The 20,507-nt window shown below is 32.9% G+C and overlaps 1 protein-coding gene across 1 annotated transcript in view; it reads left to right on the plus strand.

Moving 5' to 3' along the window:
• The window catches only part of NEGR1 (neuronal growth regulator 1), an 845,668-nt gene that overhangs the window by 147,180 nt on the left and 677,981 nt on the right, over positions 1-20,507 (plus strand). The window lies entirely within an intron of this gene.

Genomic DNA, 20,507 nt, shown 5'->3' on the forward strand with positions numbered 1-20,507 from the left:
TATTTATTTATTTATTTATTTATTTTTTAATTTATTAGTTTCAGGTGTACAAGACAAGGTAATACTTAGACGTTCATCATTTGTATCCCTCACACTGTGAACCCCCCTCCCCCCATCCCCTATCCCTCCGACCTCACACCGAGCCATCACATTATACATATAAAATTATAGTTGGCATTCATTAATGTTTAGCTTCTGGTGTACAATGCCATGATCAGGCATCCACAGTATCTCTGAGGTGGTCTCCCAAATAGGACACATGTCCATCGGATACCCAACAAAATCTTTACAACATTATTGAATAAGTTCCCCAAATTAATTTTCAAAAAACCCTGAGGCCATCTTGTGGTTACCAGTTGCTTCCTAATCCCTTCACCTTTCCCCTTATCCCCAATCCCGCCCATCTAACAACTCTCGGTTTTTTTCTTTGTGTCCTCAAAACTGTTTCTGATTAGTTCATTCACATATTCTTTTCTTTAGATTCCGCATATAAGTGAGATCATATGGTACTTGTGTTTCTCTTTCTGACTTATTTCACTTAACATAATGTTCTCTAGATCCATCCATGTTGTTGCAAATGATAAGATTTCTTTCTTCTTTATGGCTGCGTAATACTCCATTGTATAAATGTACCACAGCTTCTTAATCCAGTCATCTACCGATGGGCATTTCAGTTGTTTCCATATCTTGGCTATTGTGTAAAGTGCTGCAATAAACATAGGAGTGCATGCATATTTTTGAATTGGAGTTTTGGATTTCTCCAGGTAGATGCCTAGGAGTGGAATTACTGGATCATAGGGTAGTTCCATTTTCAGATTTCTAAGATACCTCCATACTGTTTTCCATAGTGGCTGCACTAATCTGCAATCCTACCAACAGTGCACTAGCATTCCCTTTTCTCCACATCCGCGCCAGCATTTGTTGTTTGTTGATTTATTGATGATAGCCATTTTGACTGGAGTGAGGTGGTATCTCATTGTGGTTTTTATTTGCATTCTCTGATGGTTAGTGTGGTCGAGCATTTCTTCATATGTCTGCTTGCCTTCTGTATGTCCTTTTTAGAAAAATGTCTCCTAAAGTCCTCTGCCCATTTTTTAATTGGGTTGTTGGTTTTTGGAGTTGAGTTGAGTAAGTTTTTTATAGATTTGTGATATTAATCCCTTATCAGATATATCATTGGCAAATATCTTTTCTCATTCAGTAGGATCCCTTTTTGTTTTATTGATGGTTTCCTTTGCTGTGAAAAAACTTTTTACTTTGATGTAATCCCACATGTTTATTTTTTCTCTTACTTCCCTCACGCGAGGGGATATATCAGTGAAAATCTTACTCCGGGTAATGTCCATGAAGTTTCTTCCTATATTTTCTTCTAGATATTTTATGGTTTCAGATCTTACATTTAAGTCTTTAAGCCATTTTGAATTCATTTTTGTATATGGTGTAAGGAGTTGGTCCAGCTTCATTGTCTTGCATGTGTCTGTCCAGGTTTCCCAACAGCACTTATTGAGCAGACTGTCTTTAACGCATCATACATTCTTGCTTCCATTGTCGTAGATTAGATGGGCATATAGGCATGGATTTCCTTCTGGACTCTCTATTCTGTTCCATTGATCTATGTGTCTATTTTTATGCCAGTACCATGCTGTTTTGATTACTGTAGCCTTGTAGTATAGTTTGAAATCAGGTATCGTTATACCTCCCACTTTGTTCTTATTTCTCAAGATTGCTGAGGCTATCCGGGGTCTTTTATAGTCCCATATAAATTTCGGGATTATATGTTCTATTTCTGTGAAAAACGTCGTTGGTAGTTTGATAGGAATTGTGTTGAATATGTATATTGCCTTAGGCAGTATGGACATTTTAACTATATTAATTCTTCCTATCCATGAACATGGAATGTGTTTCCATCTATTTATGTCTTCTTTCATTTCTTTCTTCAGTGTCGTATAATTTTCTGAGTACAGATCTTTTACATCTTTGGTTAGATTTATTCCCAGATATTTTATAGTCTTTGGAGCAATTGTAAATGGAATTGTTTTTTTTTAATTTCTCCTTCTGATATTTTATCATTGGTATATACAAATGCAACTGATTTCCGAATATTAATTTTATATCCTGATACTTTATTAAATTCATCTATCAGTTCTAATAGATTTTGGTGGAGTCTTTAGGGTCTAAAGAAACAAGAAACATCACTAATTGACAGTTTATCTTCACACTTAATGGATCTGGAAAAAGAACAGCAAAATAAGCCCAAAGGGAGCACAAGGAAGGAGATAATAAGGATCAGAGCAGAAATAAATGAAATAGAAACCAGAAAAACAATACAAAAGATCAATGAATCCAAGAGTTGGTTCTTAGAGAAGATAAACAAAATTGACAAACCTTTAGCCAGACTCATTTAAAAAAGGAGAGAGAGGACCCAAATTAATAAAATCAGAAATGAAAGAGGAGAAGTGACAACAGACACCACAGAAATACAAAAAAAATTTAAGAAATTACTATGAGCAACTTTATATGCCAACAAATTTGACAATCTGGAAGAAATGGACAATTTTCTAGAGGCGCACAACTTTCCAAGGCTAACTCAAGAAGAAACAGAAAGCCTGAACAGTCTGATTACCACCAGGGAAATTGAATCAGTAATCAATAATCTCCCAACAAACAAAAGCCCTGGACCAGATGGCTTTACAGGTGAATTTTTCAAAACGTTCAAAAAAGAATTATCACCTATTCTTCTCAAGCCCTTCCAAGAAATCCAGAAAGAAGGAAGACTCCCAAACACTTTTTACGAAGCCACTATCACCACAAAAAAAGAAAACTACAATCCGATATCTCTAGTGAACATAGATGCAAAAATTCTCAACAAAATATTAGCGAACAGAATTCAGCAATACATTAAAAAGATCATACACCATGATCAAGTGGGATTCATCCCTGGTATGCAGGGGTGGTTCAACATCCGCAAATCAATTAATGCGATACACCACATTAACAAAATGAAAAATAAAAATCACATGATCATATCAATAGATGCAGAAAAAACATTTGATAAAATACAGCAACCTTTTATGATAAAAACCCTTAAGAAAGTGGGAATAGAGGGATCATATTTTAACATAATAAAGGCCGTATATGACAAACCCACATCTAACATCATACTCAATGGGGAAAAGCTAAAACCATTCCCCCTAAGATCAGGAACAAGACAAGGTTGCCCACTTTCTCCACTTCTATTCAACATAGTGCTGGAAGTTCTAGCCACAGCAATCAGACAAGAGAAAGAAATAAAAGGCATCCAAATTGGTAAGGAGGAAGAAAATTATCACTATATGCAGATGATATGATACTATATGTAGAGAATCTTAGGAAACTCTTTTTACACTTATTTTCCAAATCATGTGTTACTTTCCTTGTTTGGCCAAAAAGTATTTCCTCGACATTTCTTTCTCATTTCCTGTTTGTGACCTGATTTCCACTGATTTTGTTATGCAAAAAAATAATTAACAATGCTATGTACCTATTAATAAATAAGGATATGCTGTAACTTAAATATTAACTGGATGTGGTTTACTTCGCTCTAGGATATATATTCTAATTAACATGATTACATATAGAAAACTAAATACATCTTGGTCAAAGTACTAAATTATATATTAATCAAACAATATAAATGTGACCTTAGGGTCTCTTAACTTTATTCAAGAATTTTAACAGTAGCATCTAAAAGGATTGAAAACATTGAAATCACAGCAAATAGAAAAGTTTTATCACCTTCTATGAAATATTTTTTCTTAAAAATGTATAGAATCCAAAACTATTTCAGACTTAGCATGAATGGTCACTTTTATATGACTTCCATATATATTGACATATCTGAAAATCTTGTTTCATACATCTTATAAAAATTGTCTGTTCTTGTTTCAATTTTAAATTATTACTGTTAGTTATAGCTACTTTGTGGCACCTCTGTTTATTAAACACCATACTCTAGGATCGGTGATTCCTTTTTCAGACTACATGTTTTATGATTTATTGATGAATTTTAATACTTTCTGTCTTGATTGCCCAAATGTTCCACATCTATTCTTTGTGAATATGTGTTACTCTTAAAAGGATTTAACACCATTGCAAATCCTTAATGTAACGCTTTATCATGATCCAATGTAATTATATTGTGTAATGAAATCTTAGCTTCTTATATTTTTATACTCCTTCAGCTTTTAGCCTTATATCCTGTAGCAAATGAGGAATATTTCATGCTTTACCTAGTGTAATCATCAAAGGAAGATAAGATTTTTATCCAGATCATCTTAGGTCGTATGAAATGTTTTTCAAGATTCTGCTAAGCATATGTAAGCTCACAATTCTTGGGATTTATTTACATTCATTTGACTGATAGAAATGCATATTCTCCTACCACTTACTTTCATCCTAGAATACCTCTGTAACGTGTTTCTTAGCTATATTATTCTTGTTGTTTTGTTTTTGTCCTTCAGCCACTTAGAGATAACAATGTTTACTTCCCCTTTCTCTTTTGGACTTTGGAAAGGATGATATAGGATTATATAGTTGAATATAAAGATATTTCCTTCTCCTTTTGGAAGCAAAAAAAAAAACATATATATATATATATATATATATATATATATATATATATATATATATATGTATATATATATGACTCAATTATTTCTTCATTGTGATGAATTATGTGTCTTCCAGAGGCTGTTTTATCAAAGACTTCGGTATACTAAAGATGGTCAGCTGCTACTTTTTGATCTATGTATTTCATTGATAAAATATATATGTTCAAGGTGTCAGGATTTATGGAAAATTACTTAACAAATTAGAGTATTATACCACCTTCAGAAGTTTTAGTTTTTTAGCTCTTCACTACACAAGCATTTTTTTTTTTCAAGAAACTTTCTAGTGGTGAAAACTATTATAGAACAAATTGCAACTTTTACATTTTTTAAGTATCATTATTCATACATTATCACTTGCCATAGTCACAAACATGGTGTTATTACCTGTTGGGGGTCACTTCTCCATGGTGTTTCTACACATCATGTGGCAAATTTTGTACTTGACTATCTTTTCAAGGATGTTTCTGAAGCAAACATACTTGGAGGAGAAAGCTGGTAGCTCCCTCCAGGGCAAAAGGCAGATTTGTTTAAGTCCAGTATACTCAAGGTAAGATCTCCCTCTGGGGCAAATGTTGAGCACAATTGCTGGAACCCCTCTTATAATATTGGAAGTTTCCTAAATTAATGGAACCTCCACTGTGATGTAAGTCCACTTTGCAGCATCCTCCTGGGCCATTGAACATTGCCCATTGGTTCTTGGTGTAGAAGATGAACTGATGAGAATATGAAGTTCATGAAATGAGTAATTAAATTTTATCTCTGACTAAAGAGTGCCATGTCTACTGCCTTGCTATTTTCATAAAATATAATAAAAAATACCATTGTGCTTTAATTCTGAAATTTCATAATTTGAGTTGTAAATAACTTACTTGGTTTATGTAATCATATATATATATGTATATATATGTATATATATATACATATATATAGTATATATATATTATGGACTAATTTTTAATGGGCTACACCTTGTATTGGCACTTATTGCTTAATATCACTTTTAGGATACTACAGTAATGATAATGCTATGAAAATTATGTTATTCTTACTATTATGAAAGCCTTTGTGAAAGTGTGTCAGGCTGACCTATTAGCTTTCAAGTAAGATACAACCTTTGACACTTGACAGTTGTTGACACCACCATTGTTTTACAGAAGAAATAATAGGCTTGAGAAGGAGAAAAACTATCCGAAGGCCTTAGAATCCTTTAGTGATACAAGTAAAATTTGAACTCTGGTTCTAGGCTTCTATCAGAATATGATACTGCTCTAGGGAGTGGACTTTCCACCCTTTATGTTAAATTTATAATCTCCTGGGAAGTGACTAAAGCTAAATACAATCAGGACTCATTTCTGCAGCTCATTTTAGTTGTGAAAACTTAAGCATAAACAAAGTAATATGTATTCATTAAGATTCAATGACATCTTCAATAAAGCTAACAGATCGTTTTTTAAAAAATATTGCAATTATTGTTTCAGATTTTTGTAGCTTTAGTTGTATTTTATTTCATTTGTTTAATTTTTATTAAATTTTGGGGGTGACATTGATTAGTAAAATAATATAAGCTTCAAGTGTACATTTCTGTAATACATCATCTGTATATTGCATTTTGTGTTCACCACCCAGAGTCAGTCTTCTTCCATCACCATATACTTGAACCCCTTTTCCCTTTTCTGCCACCATTCCTCCCCGCTTACCCTCTGGTAACTACTAAACTGTTGCCTGTGTCTCTGAGTTTTTGTGTTTTGGTTTGTTTCCGTGTGTTTGTTTGTTGCTTTTAATTTTACATGCCGGATATGAGTGAAGTCATATGATTCTCAACTTTTTCTGTATGACTTATTTCACTTAGCATGATAATCTCAAGATCCATTTCTATTGTCGCAAATGGCATTATTTCATCTGTTCTCATGGCAGAGTAATATTCCATTGTGCATATGTACCACATCTTCTTTATGTAATCATCTATTGAAGGACATTTTGTTTACATGTCTTGGCCACTTTGAATAATGCTGCAATGAACATATAGGGTACATACATCCTTACAGATACATAGTTTCAGAATTTTGGGTGTAGACGCCCAGAACAAAGATCGCTGGGTCATATGGTAATTCTATTCTTATTTCTCGAGGACCCTCCATACTGTTTTCCGTAGTGGCTATACCAGTTTATATTCCCACCAGCAGTGTATGAGGATTCCTTTTTCTCCACAACCTCTCCAACACTTGTTATTACTTGTCTTGCTGTTAATAGTCATTCTCACAGGTGTGAAGCGATATCTCATTGTGATTTTGATTTGCATTTCTCTGATAGCTAGTGAAGTTGAGCATTTTTCATTATCTGTTGGCCTTTTGTATATCTTCTTGGGAGAATTGTCTATTCAGATTCTCTGTCTATTTTTAATTAGATTGTTTTTTGTTGTTGTTGAGTTGTATGAGTTCTTTATATATTTTGGATATTAACCCCTTATTGGAGGTGTTTTTGGTAAATATCTATTCCCATTTGGTTGGTTGCCTCTTTGTTGTGTTGATGGTTTTTTTTTTGCTGTACAGAAGCTTTTTAGTTTGATAGAGTCCCATTCATTTATTTTAGCTTTTATTGCCCTTCCCTTTGAGGTCAAATTCATAAAATATTTTGATAAGGAAAAAATTAGTACTCATTCTAAAATTAAACTTATATGTTATCTAATGAGGAAATCAAACTCCCTTAACTATGTAGGTAACTTTGTATTTTCAAATCAAATTATTAGTGCCAATATTTTATCAGTGAAAATGCTAGTTTGAGATGAATTCCACATCAAACCTCAACATTTATTAATAATTCTTTTGTAAAATTCAATTAAATCTACAAATGAAAATTAGCCAATGGCAAGAATGAGGCAACGTGTATAATTTCTATTACTAGTATACACAAAGGCAATTATTAATATAGCATAGTAGGAAAAACAGAATTAAATTTATGGTGATCTTTTATATCTGTACAGGTAACCCGATTCATCTTAGTTAAATTAATCCCAAATATTTGGTCTTTACTTTCCACTTTCTGTACCTACTTATTACTGAGTTTCCAGGTAAATTTATCTGCCATTTCTGCCATTTTGCTCAAGGTTTTGTTGTTTGCTGTTTTAGTTTGTTTATTTATATAACAAAATACCTCATTCTTAAAGGCTTAGGTTTTGGTCTGGGCTACTCTTTTCTTTTCAGTTCTTTTTAACTGTACTCCAGGGGTTACCCCAGAATTCTTTGGGGGCAAGTAGATAATTAGGATGGCCATGATGGCAAGTGGAGGCAATGTAGAGAACTTATCTTGAAACTCATTAGCATAGAACTGCATACTCTTGTCACTTAGTAAGTGCTTATTTAAGATTAGAAAAGGTCAGGAAGATTATGGTGGAGCTAAAACCTCCATGGTGATGGCTCAGAAATCCCCTTCCTTCCTTTTTTCCTACCTTCCTTCATTCCTTTCTTACTGTTAATTATCAATAAACCTCAAGGCAAGAGATTTGCAAGCCAGCAGCTTCTGTGGTTGAAGGGAGAAATATGCTTTCATTCCTTTTCCAATTCCCCAAACATTGCATTTCAGATTATATGAACTATATAATGATAAATATCTAGTTTCAAAAAAGATGATTTATACACAACTTTAAAAGAGCATCTATTTCTTAAAGTGGCTGAAGCAGTAACAGTGTTAATCGAGGCTGAATCATTCCCCGGGACCAATGTTTGTCTTTCACTTCTGTAATTTTACATGTTCAGATAATACCAAAAAAATCCATCTCCCGCTTCTGCTTTTAGAGGTGTTCAAGTACTCACAACCTTAAATCCAGTCATTGTAATAAAAAATCTTTTGTATTCCATCTTTAAAATCAATTATATAAAATAATATGTTACCTCCTTTTAGATAATGATTTGATCATATTTAAGAATAATTTATTAGACTAAGAATACAATTGGGACATGGTTTATTTGCCTTCATCATTTCCCTCTGCAGAACTTTTTCTATTGCTTGAAAGATGTGAGAAGCCCTTTGTATTGCTAAATTTTATATTTTGCATAAACTTTGAGAAGCTTAACATGTTGTCTGGTGCTGAATTCTTCCTCCATGCCTAAAACCTTTATCTCCACATGAATGTCACCTATCATTAAAATTTATTATTGTTATGATCATAAGGCAATTTTAAGGCACTTTATGTGATAGTAAGCAAAAAGTGTTTCTGTGCCTGCTTAGATGCTTCTAGGGGAATTTGGTCTTACTGCTTGTTATATACACCAACATGAATTATGCAACGTAATCTCGGCATTATATAATATAAATATAAAATATTATAGGAATGATTTTTATTCATAAATAAATGTTTTGTTTTTATGGCCAAAATCAGCTTATAAAATGAAACATTCTTTCACTATAACTGAAGATGCGTGCAAATTAATAGTAAAAAAAAAATAGAAGCATTTAAAACAAGATCTTAAATTCTGTGATTGCAATTAAAGAGATTATTATTTTTTGTGTGAAATATTTAACAGAACTTTATTGAGGCTGAGAGATAACAAAACGTCAACATAAATAGTCTTAGAATCAGCACATACCCAGTTTCTATGGGTAACGGAGTTTATATAATTTCTAGTATTACTGTAAGAAAAAGAATACCAAAATATTTTCCTTCACAAGTATAAAAAACATGTGACCATGTATATACATTGCTAAAACTACTCCCAAGAACTCTGAAGGGGCCTTGCAAAGTGAGGAATCATGATGGTTAAGATTCATGGTGAATCCACTTTTGCTTATAACTGCTCCAGAAGTTTCCTGACCCAAATTTTGATTTCTTACATAGCTCCGTAAGGAGATTTTTATCAATTTAAAGAACTTTGTAGGGAGATTAAATAATGCTCCCACATGAACTTCTGACATGAAGCTTATTTCATATCATGTACAACAACTATCGAGTCCTTTAAAAAGAGTATGCTAGGCGGTGTTATATGTTTACAAAGTATGTCTCACATTATTTAGACATATTCAGAATATATCTATAATAGACAAGTTGCCAGATAGTTTTATATTGTATTTTGAAAACAATGTGTTTCAATGTAATCATAGTTCACTACTGTTACTGGACCTCACTGTTTTCTATTAAGGTGGTTATGGAATTATAGAGAATAACTGCATTCCAATAGGTTAAGGGCTAGTGACATTTGCTAGGGTTAGGGACATTTGCTACTCTAAATAGTTTCTGATATTTATACCAGTATTTAAATTATAATGTCCTCTAAATGTTGCTTCAATGCCAGTGGACCACTCTACCCAGCATAGTTTCACTACATTTCATGCCATGCTAATATTTGCTGTAATTAAAGCGCGCATTGTACAAGCCCTAAGAACTACTGCTAAATTATATATATATACATCTATGTGTGTATATATATATGTGTGTGTATATATATATATATATATATATATATATAAAATGCATACTCATTTATGCATAATGGTATATAACCATCTATATGCATACATGCATATGTACTTATAAATTTTTTGTCATAAATATAACTAAGGTCATAAATTTGTATATGTTTGTCTATGTGAAAAAGCATAAAGTTACTAAATGGATCAAGAATAAAATTCACAAGTTTTCTGCCAAATATGCATGTTTGCGCGTTCTCTTACAAAGGCCATTTCTTTACAAATAGGGTCCTGGGGGATTGTTAACACTAGATGAAGCTTCCTGTTTATTCACCTGCTTTGGGATTTCCCATTTACCAACACTGCAAATGCATTGTATTATAAATGAGAACAGCTTGTTGAGAGCAGTGGTTTAATGTTTTCTGGAAATAGATGAAGACAACATGTTCTGATACATTTGTAGCAAAATTCAGTTAGGAGCTTATTGAGTATAGGGAGTTTTTTTTTGTTTTTGTTTTTAACAAGCATAGGAAGTATGTTCTTGTGTTGATATTATTGATAATTACAAAATCTTCCTAAAGACAGTAATCCTGCATTCTTTAGAGTAAACCTCCTTTTAGGAAAACAATTAGCATTTAGTTTGGTATCTAGGTAAATAATATTTACATAGAATACTAGAAAGTTATTTGCATACGAACCTTAAAAAATGTCTGCATTGTGCCACAAAAAGAAGCCAAAATATTAATATTTTTTAAATGATCATACATCAACTCATGAATTCTCCTTATTACTATTTACCTGTCTTAATGAATTTTGAATAAATAGCTAATAATGATTTTTCTGTAAAAACAGGGAAGTATGTATATCAACTATAATTTAAAAATAAAGTCCGCCTTAATTTGCCTTCCAACATATTTTTCATTCGGTACCTCTACATTTTTGTCTATTTCACAATACTAACGTAGACTTCCACTACTTAGATATTTACTAACATCTTTAAGGAAAACTTGACTTATAGCTGTAATCTCCATTTTCTCATAGATAGGTAAAGATAATCTAGATTCTTAGATATGGAATTTATTATAGTTTTAGTAAATATCTGAGGTAGAACCTTGAATAGTATGGCATACATATAGTGTTGCCTTCTTAAAAATTGGGGATCTGCGTTCTTTGCAATTATTTTCTACCAATTAAAAAAATAGCAGGATAAGTTTTGACATTTGATATTTTATAAAATTGACCTTTGCTTTTTGGTGTGTGGGGGTGGGTATGATGAGGGTTAGTGCATTGTGTGTGTGTGTGTACACGTGCATGTATAATTTCAAGCATCAATGTAAGAGATGTATTGCATATACAAAAGTAAAATTTTGGATCTGTCAGCACAAGCCTAAACGTATGCAGTTTTAAATGGGACAAAGAGTTGACTTATCATAAATTATAGCAGTGTGTATTGAATGTTGTTTATATAAAAAGCACATAACAGAAATGTAAGAAAATGACTAACTGCAATGTGAAAGAAAAATGGCTTCTTTGTACACTCCAAAATTTAAAGTTTAACTACAATCTTGGCATATATATACATATATGTATACTTATATACATAGATAGATAGATAGATAGATAGATAGATAGATGTATATGTCTCTCTCTATATATATACACATATGTATATATATATAAATTTATTAATTCTTCCAAGCGAATTATATTTTAAAAAGTGTAGTTACCTCCATTACTGATCATTTTTTAAAACAAAGCTTTATATAACATTGTATGTTAAAGTGAACTATAAAATTTTTAAATCATATAGCTTCAGAATGATACATGGTTCACTGTAAATTGCAAAGGATAGGGAAAATGGAATTAATTTTTAATAAACCTTAATTTCATCTTTTAAAAAATAGGGTTTGTTAAATGAGCATCTTAAGAAGCGTTGAATTATGCACAAATATATAAAACATTAATAGGATATTTGTATTGGATAGCCAATTTTATCCTTAATTGCTGAGTTTATTTAAAGGATACATGATACTTCCAGTTTCCTATCTTTTCAGTTATACTTACACATTTTTCCTAAAGGAATAAACTTCATCATCAAATCATTTTTTGTATCCATAAAATATATTGTGCAGATTGACCTTTTCCTTTTTACAGTCCAGTCAAAATACTTTCTGGATACAAATAAAACATGCTTAACTCTCCTTTCTTGATATTATTTTTCTTGTAACGTGCACAATATGTGCACAATAGTATCTTTTCTGAGGTTTAGCATCTTTTAAATTTTGTCTAAATAAATATTAGTTGGGAACGTGTACAAATCTGAAGTGTATAGCTCTGCGACTTTTTACATATGAATAAGCAACATCCAGATCAAAATATCAAAACATGTCTAACCTCAGAAAGTTCTCTCTTCAGGCACCCACCAAGGTAATCACTCTTCTGATTCTATCAATTCCAATTCACTTTGCCTGTTACTGAATTTAATATAAATGAAATAAAACCGTTTTAAGATGCCTTCCTTTGCTGAACATAATATCTGTGGGATTCAGCCATGCTCTTGTATGTATCAGTAGTGCATTCTTTTGAAATTATCATTTTCCATTCCATTATAGGAATACACTATAGATAAATAGATTAGTACTCCATTCCCCTGTTGATGGACATTTGAGTTGTGTCTACTTTTTGACTATAACAAATACAGCTGCTAGAACATTCTCATGCATGTCCTTCATTGTGCATACTCATTTTCCTTGATGATATAACTGAAGTTTAATTGCTGAGTCATAGAGTAGGTGGTTTAATGTTTAGAGTAGGTATGTTTAACTTCAATAGATACTGCCTAATAGTTTTCCAAAGTTATACTTCCACAAGCAAATTATACGAGTTGCCGTTGTTCCGCGTCCTTACCGAGACTTGGTACTTCTCGTCTTTCACATTTTAGAGTTCTGATGGATATAAAAGAGTATCTTGTGATTTTAATTTGCATTTCCTTAATGAATACTGATGATAACCATCCTTTTACATGCTTATTGCCCATTTGGAGAGTCTTTTCTGAGTGCTACTTGTTCAATCCTTTAGCCTATTTTTTAAATTGTTATTTTTTTCTTGTCTCATTTGATTTGTATGAGTTCTTTATACACTCTGGATATAAACTTTTATTAGATAGATGGACAGATGATAGATGAATAGATAGATAATTGACACTGTTATTCTATTCTATGACTTGCCTCTTTACTCTCCTACTGATATCAATAAATGAAAGTTCTTAGCGTCAATAATGCTCAAGTATGTTTTTATTCTTTCATGGTTATCGTCTTTTGTGCTCTGTTTAAGAAATCTTTGCCTACTCCAAGGTAATGAAGTTATTCCATTTTTTCTGAAGTTTGGTTACTTTAATTTGACATATTTATGAATAATCTTTTTTTTTAATTAATTTTATTGGGGTGACAATTGTTAGTAAATTTACATAGATTTCAGGTGTACAATTCTGTATTCCAAAATGCCCTTCAATAGATGAATGGATAAAGAAGTTGTGGTACATATACACAATGGAATACTATTTATGAATAATCTTTAATTATTTTTTGTATATGGTGTAAGGTAGAAGTCAAATTTGTGGGATTTTTTCCATATATATATATATAATATATATATATTAGTTCTAGACTGAAATGTTGAAAAAAAAAGCTGCTTTCATTGTCACCTAAGAGGGAGACTATTCAATATTGCACCATTAAATATGTCAGCTATAGTATATTGGTTTTGTAGATATCTTTTCCCTCATTTTTATTGAGATATAATTGATATATAGCATTGTATTAGTTTAAGGTATGCAACATAATGATCGAATACACGAATACATTGCAAAGTGATTAGTTTGACATTCATTACCTCACCTAGTTTCTTATTTTTCTAAGGGTCACCAACCTAGACACTGTGTGTTTATCATCAATATTACTCTTGAAGTAGGTTAGCAATGAGATAATCTAAAGGCCTATTTGATTAAAATAACGTATAACCCTAAAGGTTCTCATTTTGTCAGGTTATGGCTCAAGATTTCATGTTCATTTGAGACATTCTTCTTAATCATTTGTACATGATTTATTTTAAATTAGCTCAGCTATTCTCCTCTAGCATATCCAACCATTTTAGATGAGGACCAACTGGGACATTTTTCTGCATATTCACTATGAAAAGTTGTTTTAAAAGATATTGCAGCCTTTCTCAGTTCAAAATGCCAATTTTGTCATAGGGGGCTATCCTGGGCATTGTATATTTAGCAGTATCCAAGTCCTCTACCAATGTCATACCAATACCAATTCCTGCCAGTTGTGACAATCAAAAATATCCACCAAGGGTGGCAGGGAGAGGATATAGTCATCCTCCGTTGAGAACCGCTGATATATTTTGATACTCACAACAATACAGATTTTACCTTGGAACCTATTTATCCCCATGTGGTAACGTGAGCAGTTTTTGTATCACACAAACAACATGATTCTCTTCTATCTAAGGTGACTTTTGGATCCTCATGACCCCCACCCCCTTCTTTTTAATGCTAAAGCATTCAAGTCTCACTATTTTTCCACGTAGTTTACATTTCAGGGTAATGGGTGGACTTCATCACTTCTTAAAGGACAATCTTGGAAGGTATTCATACATTTCAATCTAAATACTTTTACTAATAAGCCTTTGTCATTTTACCTATTTAACAAATTTAGACTAGTTGTATTATTACCAAAACAAGCAATGATTACCACATGTATGATTTTCATTTCAAAGTACCTAGTACTTATTGAGAATATTAAATTTGCTTGATATTTACCTTTTTCTATTTATTCTGCATTCATTGCACCGTGAAGTTGTAGTACGCAATGTCACTCTCTCTCTTTAAATTGACATTTATACTCATACCTTTTTTCTTCATGTGTCAAACTCCTATTCATTCTTTAAAATTCATTATTCTTCATTCTGATGAAACTTTCCACAAGTCATTTTAGGGATGAAGATGTCCTCTTCGTTTATGCTCCCAGAGCACTTGGTTCAAATATTTATAATTCCATTTATCACATCACATTATAATTTATTGCTTACTTTTAGGTGACTGTAACATACAACATTTTAGAATGAAGTCAATCCTAATCAATTTATTAATTCTTTATTTAATAATATTTTAATTCCTACATTAATGTTCACTTTACAACAGAGGATTAAATATTGTCAAACAGCAAATATTTAGCTTAATGCCCTACACATTAATCATGTAAAAAAGTCCATGTCAATGTCATAGCTGATGTATGAAGCCTAAAATACAAGATAATCAGACAAAAATAAAAAATAACTTTTTTTCACCTTAGGACTAGTTGCATTCTAAATAGACTAGCTATAGTAAAAATCAGTAAGATCCCAGGATACAAACTCTAAATTAAAACTTTTCACCAAGATGCAGAAAAATTCAAGATCCTTGTGCTTATTATGCAGACTCCAATTTTACAAATTTTGCTTAAGAAGTAAAATGTTTAATCATCATAACTACATTTATTTAAAATTTGCTTGGAAATAGTTCCCAACATAGAAACTGAAATACAGAAATATATGCATGTATATGTATATGCATGTATACAGATACATATATATATATATATATATATATACACATATATAACATATGTAATTTATTTAGACAAATTATGATTTAAATAAATTTATGTTAATAAATGTATATTTATGTCAGGGTTCAGCTTAGGTATCAGAAGCCACTATAGTCATTTTAAGCAGAGAGGGATTTATTTTAGGAAGTTGGGTACTTAAAATTGCTGGAAGGACTGGAGAATCAAGCTTAGGTTGTGCCTCCACTAATGACTCCTAAAGTAACACAGCAGAACTGCTACTTTACCACACTTAGAAAGTGGGGAAATCAGGATACAGCTTTTCTGACTTCCTATTCCAAGAAAACACCACCCTACACATTGCCAGAATTATTGTCTCCTATGCCACAATATACCTGCTCAGACCTTGCTACCAAAATGAGTACAGTCTGGCCCACCACTTTCCACTTCCTAGTTCTGAACTGACAGAATCCAAGTCACTGCAGGAGTCTTAGCTGCAAGGGAGTATGGGAAATACTGTTTTAACTCAACATCCTCTGCAGTACAAAATGGTGCAAAAAAGAGATTAGAAGAAATACAGGACACCAATCTGGATCCACCCCATTTTCAGTGGCAGAGTCGGGATTCAACCACAAATAGTTTTATAGCTCAGTCTATTAAAGGGATTTAAAGGACTGTGTTACATGCTTCATAATAAATTCCACACACTATTAAGCACATGCCACCGAGCTCAATCTTGTAAGGATCCCGATCTTGAGGCATACATAAAAATAATTCCATGCCTTTAAAAATTGTTCTCCGCTTTGAGAAGTAGGAGGAGGAAAGTGGTTTGTTGCTGAAGAGAACTCTCAGGAGTCCCCCATGGCTTCTGTCCATCTTATCTCCAGCAAAATGAAGCAGGTGCCTTTCCAGAGTTAATAGCTGCAGTGTTTATATAGTCCTCAGTAGTCGCAGGATTCCTTTGCCATACTCTATGCCACCTCTCTTAGATAATATTTGGCTGCAGTTTCTAGAGCAGGTGGCACTTGAGAATCAAAAATACCCTGAGGCAAATGAACATCCCTCTGCTTACAGTCTGGCCTATAGAAAGAATGTTAGACTAGCAGGTGTCCACCCCCGAAAGCATTCTGCCCACAAACCTGAAACTGATATATCTTTCCTACTGGGGAATATATTTCAGGCTTTGTAGGATAGGGGAACAGAAAAAAAAAAAATTCCTGAAATATTAGCAATATTAAGGATATAGTGTGTGCAAGTGAACGGGCTGTGCCGTAGTCCACTGTCCTTACTGCAGAGACCATATCTGTCTAGGAGCCATGAGATTTTCTTATTTTACCTCCAGAGAAAAACGTTAGAAATTTGGTAGATGTTTTCTCTGTGCGTAGAATGCTGGCAGATTAAAACATGGAAACCAATGTCATTGTTGCTAAATTCTGGGTTTCATTAAAGCTGTAATTCACTGCTGTTTTCCGAGCCTGCGAATATGAATAATAGAGTAACAGAAGTAGCCACTAAGTATTTTTTACAGATCACTAAGGAAAAAAAAAAGCCATTCAAAACATCCGAGGTCCAATTTAATTAGACACATCCTTAAAGAACATACATAAAATTTCCCAGGAATATGTATTATAGCATGTGAATAGAACTTCATTGTTCTACTGTATTTCAATATTTGTTTTAAAACTCATCAAGTAGAAATGAAGGTAAGAAGGTAGATGGAAGAAATAGGTTAATCTCAACATGGTTTGCAATGCCAACAATTGTTTTTTGAGTCAGAGTTTTCAGAAAACTGCATAAGATTTCACTTGAGCTTTCATATCAACAATAATAATCTCAGATAAAATGCATTTTCAGAGGCATATGGAGCTAAGCTATGAGTGAATCTATATCAATCTCACTGATTAAAACATTTTAATTAATATTCTTGTTATTGAGAACAGTGAAAAAGTTTTATTAAAAATTGCTATGCATGTAGATATTGGAGGACATTTTAGTGTCAGGAAATTGTTTCTAAAGAAATAAGTGGATATAAATAACTAATATAAATATATCCACAGAATAATCATTTGAAGATTTAAATGTTAATCTTTATTTATAAATTTAAACATTTTACGTGTTAATCTGTTATTCAAAAGTCAGTATGCTGAACTTGAAGCAAACTAATTAAAATATACTTTTTATCGTTAAAATACATCATCACCAAATGAATGTTTGTGTGTATGTGTGTGTGTGTGTGTGCGTGTGTGTGTGTGTGTCCATCCGTGTGTGTTGGGATATTTTGTTTTCATGAGATAGGGATTAAATTAACTGTAAATAAAACCACTTCTGGGGGTGACCAGTTAGCTCACTTGGTTAGAGCATGGTGCTAATGACACCAGTGTTGCCGGTTTGATCCCCACATGGGCCACTGTGAGCTGTGCCCTCCTCAAAAAAAGAAAAACAAAACAAAAAACACCTCTGATTATTTTCATTCAACAAATATTTATTCATTATGTTCTCCATGTATAACAATGTGCTAATGATTATCTAGTTGAATTCTTAAGGCTGTACACAAGTATGACTTAAAGAAAATCCAAATCCTAAATCTGACGCTGTGAATGGGATATTATTCACAATTCAAAAAGATCTATGCTTTGCAAAGCAGTTCTTTTAAAATGCCATCTTTAATGCATTTGCTGCTTTACAGATCATAGTTACTTTTCAAAGAGATTTGATGGATAGATAGATACATTTAAACTTAAAGTTTATGACTTTATCTTCTCTCTGAATATATTTTAATGGGCACAAAGTTATAAAATCAAAAGTACAGAATGCTATTATATAATAAATAAAAGTCTTACACCAACACCTCCTCTCCATTGGACTCCCAGAGTGGCACTTTTACGTACTGTGTGTCTTGAAAATGGAAGTCTCTACTATCCTTCTACTGACCTTCCAAACTGAGAACCATATTATAATACAGTCCAGGATTGTTTTCTTGCTGACTTAATGCGTTCCTTTTGTTTTAAAAAGGCTAATCACCTTCTGCTTAATTTTCAATTTAGGCTTCACATCAAAGATGATCTAAAGTTTAACTATAACCCAGATATTCTTTTTTTATTTAATGTATTAGGGTGATATTGGTGAATGCAATTATGTAGGTTTCCGGTGTACAGTTCTGCATTACATCATCTATATGTTGCATGGAGCGTTCACCACCCAGAGTCAGATCTCCTTCTGTCACGATAGATTTGATCTCAGCTATTCTTAAGTGAAGTCCTAGTACTGGTTGAACATTAGTTGCTCTCTTGATTTCATGGGTTTATATTTATGTTATCAGAACTGCTTTGCCGCCCATCCCACCATCACAATATCATGACAGAAGAGGAAATAGGTAAGACCGACACTTTCAACACTCATGATACAAATTTAAAGTTTCTTTTCCTTTCGTGGGTGCTTCATACTAGATTTTAGATAAGTCAGTGTATTGTCATCTGGGGAACTTCCTGCATATGGCAGGAGTGTTTCTATTCCTGGCACACCCGTGAAATGCCAGCTAAGGCAGTCAAAACCACCTTTCACCACTTCCCACATACGCACACTCCAGGTGATGCTCTCATTTGAGATCCACGTGCTTAGTCTACTTTGTCAGGCTGCAATCTGCTCATGTCTGCCATGGCTGGTACCAGATTTTCTGGGACAAGTGACATACCTTCAGTCACTGATGCTAATGTCCCACTGGCCTTAGCAAGATTGTAGACCCACACTGTTGAGTCCAGGCTGAGACTTTGAACAAAACTTTCCATACACCTGAGGGAATCAAGGAGAACTTAATTTGAATAAACTTAGAATCTGCTATTAGATATCATTATGAAACTTTTTACCAGCCACGTTTTCTTAGGTCCATTCGGGATTCCTCCCTGCCTAATTTTCAATCTATAATTTATGGTGAGAATTCCTATTCTTTTCAGGGAAATATTCATCTCAACCCAGAGCAGCGCGACACTGTTTTATATGATCAGTGAAAAAAAAAAAGTACATAATAATAAAAATGGCGAAATCAGTGCATTGTTCAAAGATTATCGATGACTTCTATTCCTGAAGACGTTCTTTGCCTTCGCTAACATAGCTAGAAAGCCCTTTCCTAAAGTTTAACAAAGGAAAAATCTGAACCGAACATATGTTGAGCTATTTTCAACCAGACAAAAAAAACAGCTTCCAGGTTTGAAAAAAGTAAGCTTTTTCAAGATCCTACTGATCCCATTTTGGCATCAAAAACAATATATGGTGCTCCATTGTGTCCTAATATTATATGGACACATATGGTGCTCCGTCTTCTTACAAGACTCGGTCAAAAACTCAAACTTTCCATGAGTACACTAACTTTCCTTTAATAATAAACTGCAGGTTCAGTGAACTAAAAGTGTGACTCACCTGTGTGATCAGTTTGCACCAAAGAACATGTGTTTCTGTACCTGAGGATGCTGGAAAGGAGGAAAAAACATAAGAATAAAGGATACTTTCAAACATTTCCTGTTACCTCTTTACAAACAAAAACACAGGGTCTTCTAAAATGTTTTCTCACAATTTGAAATATCACAATGAAGTGAAAAGCTTCCTTTCAAAGAAAAATCAATTTTTGTTTATATAATCATTCCAAGTCCTGGTTTTAATGTTCAGTGTATTAGTCAGGGCTATTGAGAGAAACCAAACCAGTAAGAGATGTCTAAATGTGCCTCTGCAGCTCTATCTATTTATCATATCTGTGTGTGTGTGTGTGTACATATACATATCTTCTGGCCTGACTTGGGATGCAGACGGTAGAAGTGTTAGGAATCTTAAAGGGTTGTGGGTGAAGGGTAAAGCATGC

This window comes from Rhinolophus hipposideros (genome assembly GCF_964194185.1).
Source record: "Rhinolophus hipposideros genome assembly, chromosome: 8".
Lineage (NCBI taxonomy): Eukaryota > Metazoa > Chordata > Mammalia > Chiroptera > Rhinolophidae > Rhinolophus > Rhinolophus hipposideros.